The sequence below is a fragment of the Kryptolebias marmoratus genome, linkage group LG8 (assembly GCF_001649575.2).
Source record: "Kryptolebias marmoratus isolate JLee-2015 linkage group LG8, ASM164957v2, whole genome shotgun sequence".
In the NCBI taxonomy this organism is placed as follows: domain Eukaryota; kingdom Metazoa; phylum Chordata; class Actinopteri; order Cyprinodontiformes; family Rivulidae; genus Kryptolebias; species Kryptolebias marmoratus.
The window spans coordinates 1624517-1640048 of NC_051437.1; the positions used below are offsets into that span (position 1 = coordinate 1624517).

At 36.8% G+C, this 15532-nt stretch overlaps 1 protein-coding gene across 2 annotated transcripts in view; it reads left to right on the forward strand.

The window, feature by feature from the left end:
• Positions 1 to 319: 319 nt before the first annotated feature.
• LOC108231982 (forkhead box protein P1-B-like) overlaps positions 320 to 15532 on the forward strand; it is a 32086-nt gene continuing 16873 nt past the window's right edge. For both annotated transcript variants that reach the window (XM_017409431.3, XM_037977031.1), the window contains exons 1-3: positions 320 to 433; positions 546 to 598; positions 670 to 737. The gene's annotated coding sequence lies outside the window, so the exon portion shown is untranslated. The remainder of the gene's footprint in view (positions 434 to 545; positions 599 to 669; positions 738 to 15532) is intronic.

Below are 15532 nucleotides of genomic sequence, written 5' to 3' on the forward strand. Positions count from 1 at the left end.
TAGAAAACACAAAGGTACCCAAAAGGTGCCTAAGTCCTGACTTGAAATGTTTTGTGTATGTAAACCTTTGATTTTGAAGAGAGTAATAAAACAATTCTCTAACAACTTTTCTCTTAGTTTTTGGCATTTAGCAAATATAAATGATTTGTGAATCCTAACTGACCTTAAAATGAAAACATTAGCCTGCTTTAATGACTGAGTGAGAATAAAACAGTTATGTGTCTTTTTATACAGTGTATGTAATCATCTGCTTTCAGCTGTATATATACTGTATACTGACACATGCTCAAGTTAGACAAGTGAATGCTGGAGTGGGTATAAAATCTGAGTGAGTTTGTCAGAGCTTCCTCACTCTGTTTCAGGTTGGTGTCTTCATCGCCTTCATCCTGATTTCACTGATAACATCAAGTACTGCAAGGTGTTTTTATACATTGTAAGATACTAAACTATTTTGAGATGAATATGTTAAAGTTTAGCTTTATTTAGGTAAGCTCTTTAACTGTTAGGTAGATTTGACTGAGATGTGTAACTGTTTTTTTTTGTAGTTTTCAGCTGATTTTCTCATGTTCTAAAGGAAGATATACATCTCACACTTAAAGTAAGTTAAAAAAAAAACACATCTAGATTTCCTGTGGAATACAGTAACTCCCTCTCTAAATTATTTCACAGTTTCTCCCTCGAAGAATCTGAGAAAAGGAAGACTGAAGCGAGCGGGAGGTTTTGGGTTTGTCTCTACGGTAAGAACAATTTTTACTCTTTGACTCTAAAACTTGTAAATGGGCTCAATAAACAGGGAGTTTCACAGATAAATGTGAAACAGTATTGGTAGAAAAAACAATATGGGTTTTATGTACCTGTCCAAATATCTCAAATGATCGTTACAAAAAAACGTGAACGCACAACATGTTTCGGGGTTAAACCAGTATTTCATATGATCTTTAATCAAGAAGTGACAGAAAAACTCTTCTTAAAATGTTTCAAATGTATCTAAAGATTTTTCTTTTAAATGCTATAATTCTCTATATAAAAAAGATAAAGTTCCTTTAATATGAATGCTTTTATTTTAAAGAAACTTATTAAATATTTCTAAACCTTCAGAACTCTGAAATCATTAAAACAGATACAGAATTTGGTAATTTTAATTTTTTTATTTTGTTTTTGATTAATTTGTAGCATCAGTTAGATATTTTATTTGAAATGTAAACTAAATGACCCAAACAAATTTGAAGCAGCCACAACATAAAACAAAATGCTGATGTACCTCAAACAGATTTTGATTATTTTTTTAGTTTAAAGAAACTGATAAATTTTTGTAGGTTCTGTTTTTCAGAATCAAGTCCGAACAATTCACAATGTCAAACACTTTTATTTTTTTTCAGCAGAAATCAGGAAATGAGTCAGGTTTAGACTTTAACCGCAATATTAACACACCCAAACCTGAAATTAAAGTATTTTCACAATAACAACTGAAACGTGTCTGTGCCGAACTGATTTTGTGGATAACAAAAAGAATTGGGTTGAATTGAGGGAAAAATACGATAAATTTTTGATAAATGTTATAAATAAATGATAAAGTTAACGTTTATATATATATATATATATATATATATATATATATATATACATATATATATGGGAGCTTGAGGGTTCTACGAAGTATCTTAGCTGTTCCTAGGACTGCGTTCTTCTGGACAGAGATCTCTGAGGTTGTTCCTGGGATCTGTTGGAGACACTCTTTCAGTTTGGGAGTCACAGTGCTCCAATGACCACTGGTACCACTGAGGCCTGACTCTCCACGACTTCTCTATTTCATCTTTCAGCCCTGGGTTTTTCTCAAACTTCTTGAGCTTCTTCTTTTTTGATAATACGGTCACTTAGGATTACTACATCTTTTACCACTGTCTTTTTCTGCAGTTTGTCAGCCACTACATAATCCGGTTGGTTAACCATCACCTGTTTGCCAGTGTTGATCTATAAGTCCCACAGTATCATAGCCTTGCTATGCTTCACCATCCTTGGTGGAGTCTCCTACTTTGACTGTGGGACCTCCAGTCCATACTCAGCACAGATGTTCCTGTACACTATTCCAGCCACTTGGTTATGGCAGTCCATGTATGCTTTGCACCACGTGCATCTTGGGTCCTGTCAGGCTTCTATTGCTCTTGTGCTGAGAGCCTGTTCTTGTGCTGCCATGATCAGTGCCTCTGTGCTGTCCTTCAGTCTAGCCCTTTCTAGCCACTGGTAGGATTTGTTGATATCAGCCTCTTTCTCAATCTGTCGGTGGTTCATGTTGCAGATGGGTTTATCTGTTCATGATGACTCCCCTTGTTTCTTCTCTCCCACATTCACCAAGAAATTCAGAATTTGGGGTGTTATTCCTGATGTATTCCAGGATCTTGGTTGTTTCATCCTGTGTAGTGGCTCTGATGCTCACTAGTCCTCTGCCTCCCTCCTTTCTCTTTGTGTACAGTCTCAGGGTGCTGGACTTAGAGTGAAACCCTTTGTGCATTGTGAGGAGCTTTCATGTCTTGATGTCAGTGGCTTCTGTCTCGTCCTTTGGCCAGGTTATTATACCAGCAGGGTATCTGATGACTGCATATGTGTTGATGGCTTGGACTTTGTTCTTGCTATTTCAGCTGGCTTATCAGGACCTGCCTTAATCTCTGCAGGTAATTGATTGTGATTAACGTGCTTGCAGCCTCATCCTTACCTTTAAAGCTGTCCACAACTTTGCTTCTCCATATCTTTCGGACTTTCTTCACATTGCTCCACCCAGAGCATTCAGCCGCTCTGCTCCCCAGCTTTGGAACTCACTCCCACCTGATCTTCGTAACACTTACTCAATGCCACATTTCAAATCCAAACTCAAAACTCATCTGTTTAAAGTAGCCTGTGCACTGTGATTGCAACTGCAGTGTCTTATTTGAATTATATTTTGTACTTCTGTATTTTTATATTGTGTCTGTTTATATGTTAGACTACGTAAGGTGACCTACCTTGAGTGCCAAGAAAGGTGCCTACAAATAAAATATATTATTATTAGTAGTAGTAGTTTTTTCCAGTGATCTTGCTATATATCCTGGTGAGGTGGATCAGTGAGTCGAGGTCTCACTCATTTTTGGCAAACAGCTTAATGTCATGCATGTAGAGGAAGTGATTGATGACTGTTCCACTTTGGAACCGGTATCCATAGCCACTCTTTGAGATGTTTTGGCTGAGGGGGTTCAGGCCCATGCAGAACACGAGTGGGGACAGAGCATCACCTTGGCATATGCCACATTTGATGCTGAATTGTGCAATTGGCTTTGAATTGGCCTCTAGAGTTGTCTTCCACATTACCATTGAGTTCTCAATGGAGGCTCTTAGAGTCCTGTTGACAATTTCAACACTCCAGTATCCATGTGTGAGGCTTTGAGTCATAGGCTTTCCTGTCGTCAATCCAGGAAGTACACAGGTTTGTGTGCCTGGTTTTACAGTCTCGAGCTACAGTTCTGTCAACCAGTAGCTGGTGTTTGGCTCCCCTGGTGTTGGTGCCAATTCCCTTCTGTGCCTTGCTCATGTATTGACCCATGTGTCTATTCATCTTAGCTGCTATGATGCCTGATAGGAGCTTCCATGTTGTACAGAGGCAGATGATTGACCAGTAGTTGGAAGATATTGCCCCTTTCTGGGGGTCTTTCATGATCAGGACAGGCCGGCCTTGGGTCAACCACTCAGGGTGGGTCCCTTCCATCAGTAGCTGGTTCATTTGTCCTGCTAGGCGTTCAAGAAGAGCGTTCCATTTCTTCAGCCAGTAGGTGTGGATCATGTCAGGCCTTGCTCAGGGAGATTGATGTGTTCAGATCTTAGATCCTGAAGTCATGGTACATTATCGTGGGACGCCTCCTTCTCCCATATGCTTCTCCAGCATTGCTCAGTCTCAGCTCTGGGTGGACTACTCTCTTGTTAGTCCCCTGCTACTGAGAGTACACTTTGGATGGTGGTTTGGAGAATACCCTGTTTATTCTCCTGGCTTTTATTTCTTGAGTGTACCTCCTCAGATGAGTAGCCAGAACTTTGAGGTGTTGTTTGGTAGTTTCTAGAGCCTCAGGGATGGACAAGTTGTGGTATTTCTGTGGTGAATCCTTTTTCAATGCACTGTCCCCACTCCAACAGTTCACTTTATAATCCAGAGTGCCTTATATATGTAAGAAGTTGTAATGTTTTAGTACGACTTTGGTAAACTACAAAGCTGCACCGCTTGCAGCATTAGGCCCTCACATACTGTACGTACCTCACGTGCTGTGCGTACTCTGTGAGCCGCCGGGACTCCGGGCCGACTGTCCGCAGACGGTTGAGACTTCATACTCGAGTGTACAGATTGCCTAAAATCTCCTGTGACAAATTTCCGTCATGGCATCACTGGACGAGGAGAAAGAGATCGCTTGTCTCTAAGCTTTAAAAAACAAAAGAAAAGAAGGTGTGAAATGGTTGGTGTCGCACACAAAACAGTTCCATATGAACACTGTTTCTTGCTGGGCAGTTTATTGTGCGCCACCGAGTACGCGTATGCTGTCATAAAAATTGATCTTTGCGTAGACGTGTTGCACTGAGTAAAGAACACTGAGTATGTGGGGCCTTTACGTTGGTGCAGTATTCTCCTAAAAGACGGGGCTGTTTTGTTTCACTTAATGCGCCTTATTTATGACAAAAGTTTAAAAAAGGACCATTCATTGAAGGTGCGCCTTATAATCAAGTGTGCCCTATAGTGCGGAAAATATGGTAATAACTATATCTGACTACAGCCCACTTATTATGAAAATTAACATTGGGGTAAATGACCAATTTAAGCTCTGGAGACTAAATTTGTCATTACTGACAGATAACCAGGTTAAAGTAGAAATTTAAACTGGATTATCTGAATATTTTGCAATAAATGATGATGGTAATGTGTCCCCTTTGGTGGTATAGAATGCAAGTAAATGTACAATATGAGGGAGAATGGTCTCTATTGCATCAAAAATAGAGAAGCAGTGGCTTAAAAATAGTAAGAATTAGAAAATGAAAGAAAGAGACTAGAGGGAGATAAAAAAGAAGATACACTTAAAAAATTAAAATATAATAGACAACAATTAAATGTGGTACTAACACACAAAGTAGAAAGGAATCTCAGATATATTAACATAAAATACTATGAAATGGGAAATAAATCTAGCAGGCTGCTAGCCTTTCAACTACAAAAAGCTCAATCCAGTTGCATTCCTAAAATCAGAAACCCAGACATTAATTTTGTTGAAACCCTACCAAAAGAAATATTTGCTAAATGCTTTGAGCACTTATATAAAGCAGAGAAATTAGAGCATCAAAAAGAAAATATGAATTATTTTCTAAATTAGTAGAACCTATCACAGAAAACAAACAAACAAACAAAAAACCCTGCTAAACCTAAAAATAATAAATCACCAGGGACAGATGGATTTGTTCGTTAATATCGTAATTTTTTTATAAATGAGTTCACTCCCACAATATGCACAGTAGACAACAATGCTCTAAATTCAGGAGATACCCCAAAATCATTGTTAGAAGCAATTATTGCAGTCTTGCACAAAAAAGGAAAGGATCCCATGTAATATAACAGGTATTACCCAATCAGCCTTTTATGTGCACACTATAAGATCCTAATCACAATCTTATTCACAAGAATTCACAACTGTATAAAAACCAGATCAAACAGGATTTATTTTAAGCGAGCAAGGAACAAGCAACATAAGAAGAGCATTGAACCTACAGTCAATTGCAGCAAAAAAACACCCTCAATGCTTCTAAGCTTAGACTCTGAGAAAGCATCTAACCAAGCTGACTGGTTGTTCTTGGTAATGGTAATTTTATTTTCCCCAATGGGAAATTAGTTTACAGCATGTCTACATATCAAAACAAAACATATAGTACAAGAAAAAACAAGAACAATAAAAAAAGAACCCAAGATCAACCACTCAACATCAACAAAAGTGAAGTGAAGTGAAATTTATTTATATAGCACTTTTCCGCAACAAGGGGATCCAAAGTGCTTTACAATACAGAAACAACAACAGAATCAAATACAGCAGGTACATAATCAAATACAGAAACATCATCATATAGGAAAGTCTAAATGAAATCATGAAACTAAACATATCTAAACATGAGCTAAAAACAGTCAAAATAGTAGCTAAAATAATGGAAATAAAAACTAAACAACAATCAGGCTAAGACAGTCAAAATATGAGCCAAGATAAACTAAACTAAACTAAATGTACAGGAAGGTTAGATAAGCTAACATATACTGAAACATGACAATATTAAACTAAGGGTACAACATGACAAATAGTACCAAAAGGCCCGCTAAACAGCCAACATAAGAATTACTAAGATAAATAAGCTAACATAAACTGCTAAACTAAAGGTACCAAGAAACTAACTAATTAACAGTACCAAGGCCCGCTAACAGCCAACATAAGAATTACTAAGATAAATAAGCTAACATAAACTGCTAAACTAAAGGTACCAAGAAACTAACTAATTAACAGTACCAAGGCCCGCTAACAGCCAACATAAGAATTACTAAGACACAAAGGTAGTGAAGGAGGGAGCTGGACAACAGAGATGACTCAGAAACAGCGGAAAGTGTGCATATGTGTGTGTGTAGAGGCGGTGGGAGGCAGTGTGGTGTGTGTTGTATGAGTGTGTGTGTGTGCGTGTATTTGTAGAGAGGTCCATGAATCACGTCACAGAGGCCATTGTCTTTGATAATATGATGGAATGTTTATCAGCCAGCCCAGAGCAGATCCACAGATGTCCTCAGGCAAGGGAGGGGGCAGAGCATCTTGTTTACATAAATCCGGGGAGGAATTTGAAGATAGCTGACCAAGGTCAGCGAAGGGAGCCAGAATTCACATAACAATAATTGTTTTGGGTCAGGCCGACATTGTTTTCCGTCTGCCTTGAAAAGTCTTGCTGACACTTCTCAATGGTGAATCCAAACAGCCAAATTCCAGGTCCATTCTGCCTGATTTGAGCGAGCAACTTCCTTCAAGATGTAACCCATATTATGAGTTCCAGAACCGCAATTCAGTCCAACTTGCGATTCAGCTCCCATAACCACACAGTTTGATTGTTGACTGCCAAACCCATCAAACAAATTTTTTATACCAATGACCAGAAGAAAGCAACAGAAAATCACTAAAGAGAGGATGGTCTGAACATAACATGACCGAATGTGCCTTTCTCAGCACCTGCCTGTATTAAAAGTCCACAAGCTGGATCTGAGTCCTTCCTGAAATCTTACCAGCCACTTTAACTAGATTACCCAACCTTGTTTTGTTGACCAGAGACAGATTGCCTTACTATGCAATAATACAAAACAATAAAACAGATTCAATAAAACTTTTGTAAAACAGTGTCATCATTTCGGATGAAACATTAAAAACTATGTTTCCTTAAAAAATACAACTGTTGTTGGACCTTTTCTGCTGTAGTAACAAAATGTGGCTCAAAAGACAAAACATTATCAAGAACAATTCCCAAGTATTTGTAATTGTCCACCAATCCGATGGCCCCTCCATTAACTACTGTTGGTGCAGGATGATGTGATGATTTCCGAAAGTCAATTACCATTTCCTTAGTTTTTAGAACATTTATCTTCAAAAATGACTCATTACACCAAGAAACAAATTCATCCACAACAGGCCCATGGTAATTCTCACCATGAAGAAGACTGACAATCACTGTATCATCCGCATATTTATTAAAATGTCTATTCGCCTGTTTGCTGTGACAGTCGTCAGTATATAGGATTTATAAAAGAGGGGACAGACAAGAACCCTGTGGTGAGCCAGTAGAAGAGTTCAGCAGATTGGAAAAACAGCCGTTAACTCTGACACACTGAGATCTATTAGTTAGAAAGTCTAAAATCCAACCCACAAGATTATGGTCAAGTTTAAACTGATTAAGAAGCTTATCAACTAAAAGATGTGGCTGGATAGTATTAAAAGCAGAAGAGAAATCGATAAACAAGAGCCAAGCATGGGCTTTAGCACCATCCAGACGACAATACAGAAGATTTAACAAAGTGGCCACAGCATCTTCAACCTCTCGATGTGATCTGCATGCAAACTGCAGTGGATCAATGAGCACCTCCACCTGCCTCAAAAATCTCATGCCTGATAAGCTTTTTAAAGCATATCATAACTAAAGATGTTAAAGCAACAGGCCTGAATCATTAAATGATGTAGGGTTTATAGACTTAGCAATTGGACCAATAATAGATTATAATAGAAAAAGCCTCACAGTTGCTCGGCACACAACTCGGCTGAGCGGAGCTTCTCTTGCCTAGTATACAGAAAGAAACATGTAGCTCAGAGAAGAAACATATTTTAAGGATTCTTTTACAAATAGCCAAAAAAAATGATAATGGCAAACTGAAAGAAAACAAAACCACCCTCCATAACTACATGAGCACAAAGACTGAAATGGGTCTACATATTGGAACAAATGACTGAAAGTTTAGAACTGAAAATGGATATTTTTGAAGAGATGTGGTTGTGTGTAATGCTGTATTTGAATAAATGACTGAGGGATGTGGACTACCACAACAAATGTCTTCTAATTACATTTCAAATTGTTGAACTAGCTTGTAAATGACACTGAATTGAGTTGGACCTTTCTGATATATGTAACTTTTATTTCACTGAGCAGTTTTATTTTGTTCTTGTCATAAATACTTGCAACCCTGTGAAATCCGATGTCAGAGAATGTTATGTTCTGTAAATAAATGAAAAATTAAATAAAAAGTAAATAAATAAAGAAAATGTTAGCAATGTAAATCAGGGCTCCTGTACACAGAATATAAAACACATTTCTGTTGGCTCTTTGCTCCAACCAATTAAATTAATCAACCCCAGCTTTTGCCTGAAATTCTGACAACTATAATCTTTCTTTTCTAAGGCCCAATGGGACTTCTTTTTGCAATAATCAGCTGACAAAATGCCTACGTTTTGATGTATGAGAAGTTTAAAACGAGCCAAAATCAAAAGAAATGTTAAAGCTGCTGCCAGTGGCTCATGAGGGTCACCATAGTAACCACACAGCTGTCATGCCGTGACAGCAAACTTACAAAGGCAAGCAGAGTAGAAAGACTCTATAGAGTCTATAGAACTATAGAAGTTCTGATGATCAAACATGTAGGAGATCTAACAAGTTCTCCTTCAGTTTTGAAGAGAAAATTCTGAGCTCAGATACGATGGAAGTCTATGTTAGTTTGGGTGTGAACACGCTGCACTGTGGGCGGATTTGAGAGATAACCATAAGTCCTATAGCAGTGAGAGAAACATTGGATAAAAGAAGATAGAACTTCCTACATTAGGCTGAAAAACTGTATAAGGAGTGTAAAGACTGTGTGAGTAGAAAGACTTTAAGTGCACATTTTTTTTTAATTTAGACTTCTCAAAGGTTAGAGTATAACATTGGTACACTCTAAGTGTATCCATGTTCTTTGAAGAAATTTTGAAGGTTGCTGATGCAGCTGCTTCCCAAAAAGCTAAAACCAACTTTGTAATAATCCTAATGAAACAAAAATCTACATTTTGATGTATGAACTGTATAAGAAGTGTAAAGAGAACCAAGATAATAATAATAAAAAGAAAAGTTAAATCTGCTGCCACTGGCACATTTCAGTCATCAAGTTAAGCACACACGTGTCTGTCACTCCTTGACAGAAAGAAATGCTGACTAAAAATAAGCCTCAAACAAACAGTTGCTGTGCAAAAACTTTAAATTTAGATCTTACAAGTTGTTGATCCATGAACAGCAAAAGACTTTGGAGGTCGCACATGTATCTTTATGTTTTACAGTGTTTTTTGTAGGATATATGTCAAATTAAAAAGACCCCTCACTTTCTGTTTTAAAGAGAAAGTTCTGAGCTTAAATTTAATGGAAGTCTGTAGAAGCCAGGCAGTGAACTCTCTGAGTTCTAGGAGGATTTGAGAGAAAGTCGTAAGTCTTATAGCAGAAGAAGGCAAATCCTCCTATGTTTTGATGTCTAAATGGTACATGTACCAAAAATAGTTGTGGGTATAAGAAAGGTTTGTTTACAAAAGTTTTAGACATTTCAAAAGTTCATTTCTGACATCATCAACTGTCAAATTAACATTCCATGGAAATTTCTCTAAACATTTTAAAAACTAAACTGCGATTGTGTAATAACTGTTAAAGATTTTAAAACGCCAGCTCAGTCATATAAAGTTTAACTTTCTGTGAGATGTTTAAACCTTGAATGAATATCCTACTGTGAAGTATGTCTGCACTGTAGACCTCCAAATAAGGATGGGTTTTCTCATCTGTTCTGCCAAAACACCATTGATCTCCATTGATTGTTTTTCTGCAGTCTTTTGTAATTTCTTTCTATATTGCATGACGCAGAATTACCAAAGGTCGTAACAAATTATTCCTGATTGAGACATATGTTTCGGTGTGTAATTTCCATGTTTTATTTCAAAGCTGTGTTACAAAATATAAAAACATTTTTTAATAAGACTGTAATTAGGCTGCTTTAATGTTGATTCATTGGCACAATTAATAATTAATACATATAATATTTTGACTGGTGCTTTGTTCTATTATTGTTATAATTCCTAAAATCAGAAGGATTATCACAGTAATCTGAGCTGCAGCTGGTTTCAGTGTGTCTGGATGTTGGAGATTTATGATGTCAACAGCCTTCTGATAGTCAGAAATGAGTTTTATGTCATTTTGAATCAGATGATTAAGAATCAAAATCAGACCAGAATTCACAGCTTGTTTGTTTTTGTTTGGTATGTGTTACTCTTTAGGTAAAGTACCATATTAATAACATGCTAAGACTGTCAAATTCAGTAACAAATATAACTATATGTTAAAAGGTTGATGTTTCTCTACAAGTATTACAGATTAGTGACATCAGAACATCAGTGGTACTTCTGCTGCTTTTACACTTTGTGTGGGCTCATTTCCTCTTCCTCTTGTTGTTTTCAGTTTTTCATCTCCAGTGATGTCTGTTGGTCTGTGGGCTGATAGGAACAAGTAACCCACTCTGATGATTCTGATGAACAGAAACCTTTAATGTTAAATCAGGAGATTAATACTCAGTTATCGTGATCTTGTTGGAGTACAACTGATCAAACAGATCTCTGCAGAACTGCTCCATTTGAATAAATTACATTAAATTAGGAAGGTTTTTGGGGTGGTGGTTTGGACTGTCACCAGTGAGGTGGGTCACAGTCTGAATTCTGACAAGCATTTTATTTAAAGAGTTTGGATTGTATCTTTTAGGCTATGTTCACATCGCAGGATTTAATGCTCAATCCCGATTTTTTGCTCAGACCAGATTTTTTGCATGGTTGTTCACATAATAATTTAAAGGTGAACGTCATCAGACTACAGTGTGAAAGGTCTATAAAGACAGCCCCATGCACAGAAAAAGATGTGACATCACACACAACATGCTGTGTTTATGGTAGTAAATATGGATGCTACACATGTCAACGTGTGTATCAGTTCTGAAGTGTTGTGCAGTCGGGGGAGACAAAAGTATTAACTGCCATGATTGTTTTGTCCAGTGTTTACATTTTATCCACTCCAGCGCAGAATTGCACTTCTGAAACTGCAGCATCATATTGGAAGTAAAGGAGAGAAACAAGCTCAGTTATTGATCCCATCACGATAGTGTCGATACGATCCGACACCAATGTTGGTATAATTTGTTGGTGTAAATTCTCAGTCACCCAAGACATGACAAATCTAAAAGCTAAATAATAAACAAAACAAAGTAATCAGACTTCTATTGTAGCCAAAGACATATGGAGTGATGAGCTTTAAACTGCATCATGTTGGTATTGATAATATCAATATTTGGATAGATCTTGCATACCCTGACTTATCTGACGTAGAAGTTGGATGAAATGCAACATGACCATTCAGAATGAGGTTGCTTTGAAAAGCATTGGATATGTATCTGATTTAGTATCACATGTGGAAATGACCTGGCTCTGATTTGAAAAACTCTCAAGTGAATCCGATCACTTTAGTGAGTGACTCAGATTAACCATTTCTATGGTGGATTGGTGACTGGTCCGAGAACTCTTCCTCTTCCAGTTGATGTCAGCTGGATCAGATAAATGAGAAGTGAAAACACTGTTGTTTTTCAAATACTTCATTCATAAATTATTTTTTTTCATCCAGACAATTGAAAACAAAGATCTCCTACTCATTGAGTTCAAAAAGTCAGTGTCATTTGAAATATGAAAATATTAAACCCACACATTCTTAGTAGTGCTAGTATGATGCATCTGTGCCTTTCCAATTGTACTCTGGCTGACTGACACATCCACCTAGACCCAGGAAATACTTTCCTAAACCAAATCAAATAAGTACTTCTAAAACCCAACTCATACTTCCTCAAACAACAGTAATACTCATCATACCAAAAAGTATATCGTCAAATCAAACAAATATTACCTCAAACCACAAAAAATACTTCTTTAAATCTGAAAAATACCTAAACAAATAAAATACTTAATCAAATCCAAGAATTATTTCCTCAAACCAAATAAATACTTCTTCAAACCCAATTAATACTTCCTTAAACCAAAAATATACTACTTCAAACCAAATAAATAATTATCAGACCAAAAACTACATCTTCAAAATGAACAAATACTTCCTCAAACCCATGAGATAGACGTGAAATCAAAAATAAGGCAAGTAGGTTTTTGACTAAAACTTTCCTCCCACTTACAACACATTCACACACACACAAACACACACACACACACACGCACGCACACACACACACTGTCATGTGGCTCTTCTAGTTAAGATAAAGTTGAGGAGGAAAGCCAGAATCACAAATTACACTGAAAGCCACAAGACATTGGCTGCTCTCACTTTCTACTGAATTCCTGTTTCTGTGGGTGTGCTTTTGCATGAGACACGTATCTGCTGTTTGGTTTTTGTATACATGCACACTATATCTTTGATAAGCTTTAAGGGAACTAAAAGAAACAGCCATGCTTTAACACTTCACAGATACCTATGTGTGTGTGTGTGTATATATATATATATATATATATATATATATATATATATATATATATAAACACATATATATTTATATGATTATTATGAAACGTCCTGTGTTTACTTAAAATCTTTTATTCCCAGATAAAATGTGTTTTTAAACCAGTACTCTTGTTAACAAAACTTGCTTCTTCTTCTGCTTCTATTTATTTTTTACTGACAAACACTGCAACAGTAACCTCCTCAGTGACCTACAGCGGTCTGCCACTGCTGGCTGCAGCACCTTCTATGTCACCAACCAAGGAGGCAACACTACCAACACAATGCGCAGTGTTACCTCCGCGCATTGTGCATTGTGTGGACCACTGGAATATTTGATGATTGTGTTTAACTAAAAGAAAGACATAAAAACTCATTATTTTTATATTTGATTTCTTTTCATCTTTAAAGTTTTTTTTATTTTTACCATACCCATCTGTACATTTATAACAAGAATATAAAGCAAACTACCTAAAGCTAACAAATTATACAACAGTGTGGTACAAGCTGTCAACACGTGAACCCAGCAGGTTATAAATATCCAAAAACTATAAATTCTCTTAAAATAAAAAAAAAACTTGGTTAACAATGTTTTGCACATTATCAGGTGATTCAAAACATGTAGAATTTCAAAATATAGTCACATGACTTATCTTTGTAGTTTTTAATGTGTTTCATCTTTTTCTGGTAAAATATATTTTCTGGATATTTAGTTCCATCCATCCATTGTCTTTACCTGCTTTTCTATGCAGAGTTGCGTGGAGCTGGTTCTTATCTTCAGCAGTCATTGTGTAAGAGGCAGGGTACACCCTGGACAGGTCACCAGTCCATTCCAGGATCACATAGAAGCAAACAAGACAAACAACCATTCGCACTTTTACTCACACATAGGGACAGTTTAGAGTTACAGTTTGAAGACTTTGTGGGAGTAATAGATATACAATCATATCAGTATGAACCTGAACCGACAGCTGGATCTCCAGAATCAGATGAAAACTCTTCAGATTCTGATTCTGATGATCACAAGGACCGTCATGGCTGACAAAAAACACACATAACAACTGAGTTGGAATCGTGGATTGGTGAGAACCGATTACCCCCAGATCCTTGTCATGACATCAGTACATGACACTAAAAAGCAACATAAAGACGACAGAGAGCTAACGTTGCTAACTCAAAGCTAGCCTGATGCTAACTGGATGCTAACTTGTTAAAAACATGAGCGTGCTCGAGAGTAGCGTTTATGAACTTTCACACCAGAGTAAACTAATCAACAGCAGGTTCAGACTATAACATCTGTTTAATCACACATGGATAGTTTATATTTTCTCATCAATAATAAACTGCTCTGAATCACAAACTGATCTCAGGATGTCGGCCTGTAAGCAGCTCAGACCTTTTAATGGCAGCACGCGTTTTCAGTAAAACTTCCTGTTTCTTGTCTCCCTCTCTGTGGTGATGTCCTCCTCTCCATTTGCCTTTCTTTTAAAATTAAAAATAGTTAGGACTGCTCCTGACAAAAGGTCCTGTTGTTTTGGCCTGAAGCCAGTCCACCGCAGTAACGAGGGTCGGAGCGGGGCTTCTCTTTGAAGTGGTCCAAACCAGAGTTCTGATAGTAATTCCCACATCAGAGCTTCCAAATCTGACAAAGCTTAGGTTTTCTGGAAGCCTAAAATTAAACTCCAGTGGTATTTTCTGACCTTTTTTAAACAAATAATTCCAAGGAACTGTACCGGTATTCATCCAATCACTGATGAATGGCTGAACGTCAGCGGCTCTGTGGATGTCACACATCAGGGGGGTCATGGAAAAAGCTAAAAACACGTGTGTGGTTTCTTCAGTGTTTGGTATGAAAAAAATATATAGTATAATTTTTTTGTTTGTTTTTGGAAAATTTTACAACATGCAAATTTTATTATTTTCTTTTAACTGATGTTGGCTTCAAAAGATTTCAGTTCAGCTTTAATCTCATATGAGTGTTTTTGGTCTGCAGGAGGAAACTGCAGTACACAGTACATCTCAGTCACTCAGGCACTGTACAAAATAAAACCTTATATTTTTTTCATAACTTCAGTTTTGTAGAGTAACTCTTTATTTCTGACACAGACATCTTTTTCTTCCCTGACGGCACTGTGTTTTCAAGATGTAATGTCAAGTCAAACTTTATTTGTATAACACATTTTATGCATGTAGCAACCTAAAATACTTTTGCCAACAAAAGCAAAAATACAGTTTGAATCATGTAAAAGTGTACATGCACACAAAAACTTAAAAAGCTTTGGATTTACATACAGGTGCTGGTCATAAAATTAGAATATCATGAAAAAGTAGATTGATTTCAGTAATTCCATTTAAAAAGTGAAACTTGTATATTATATTCATACATTACATACAAACTCATATATTTCAAATGTTTATTTCGTTT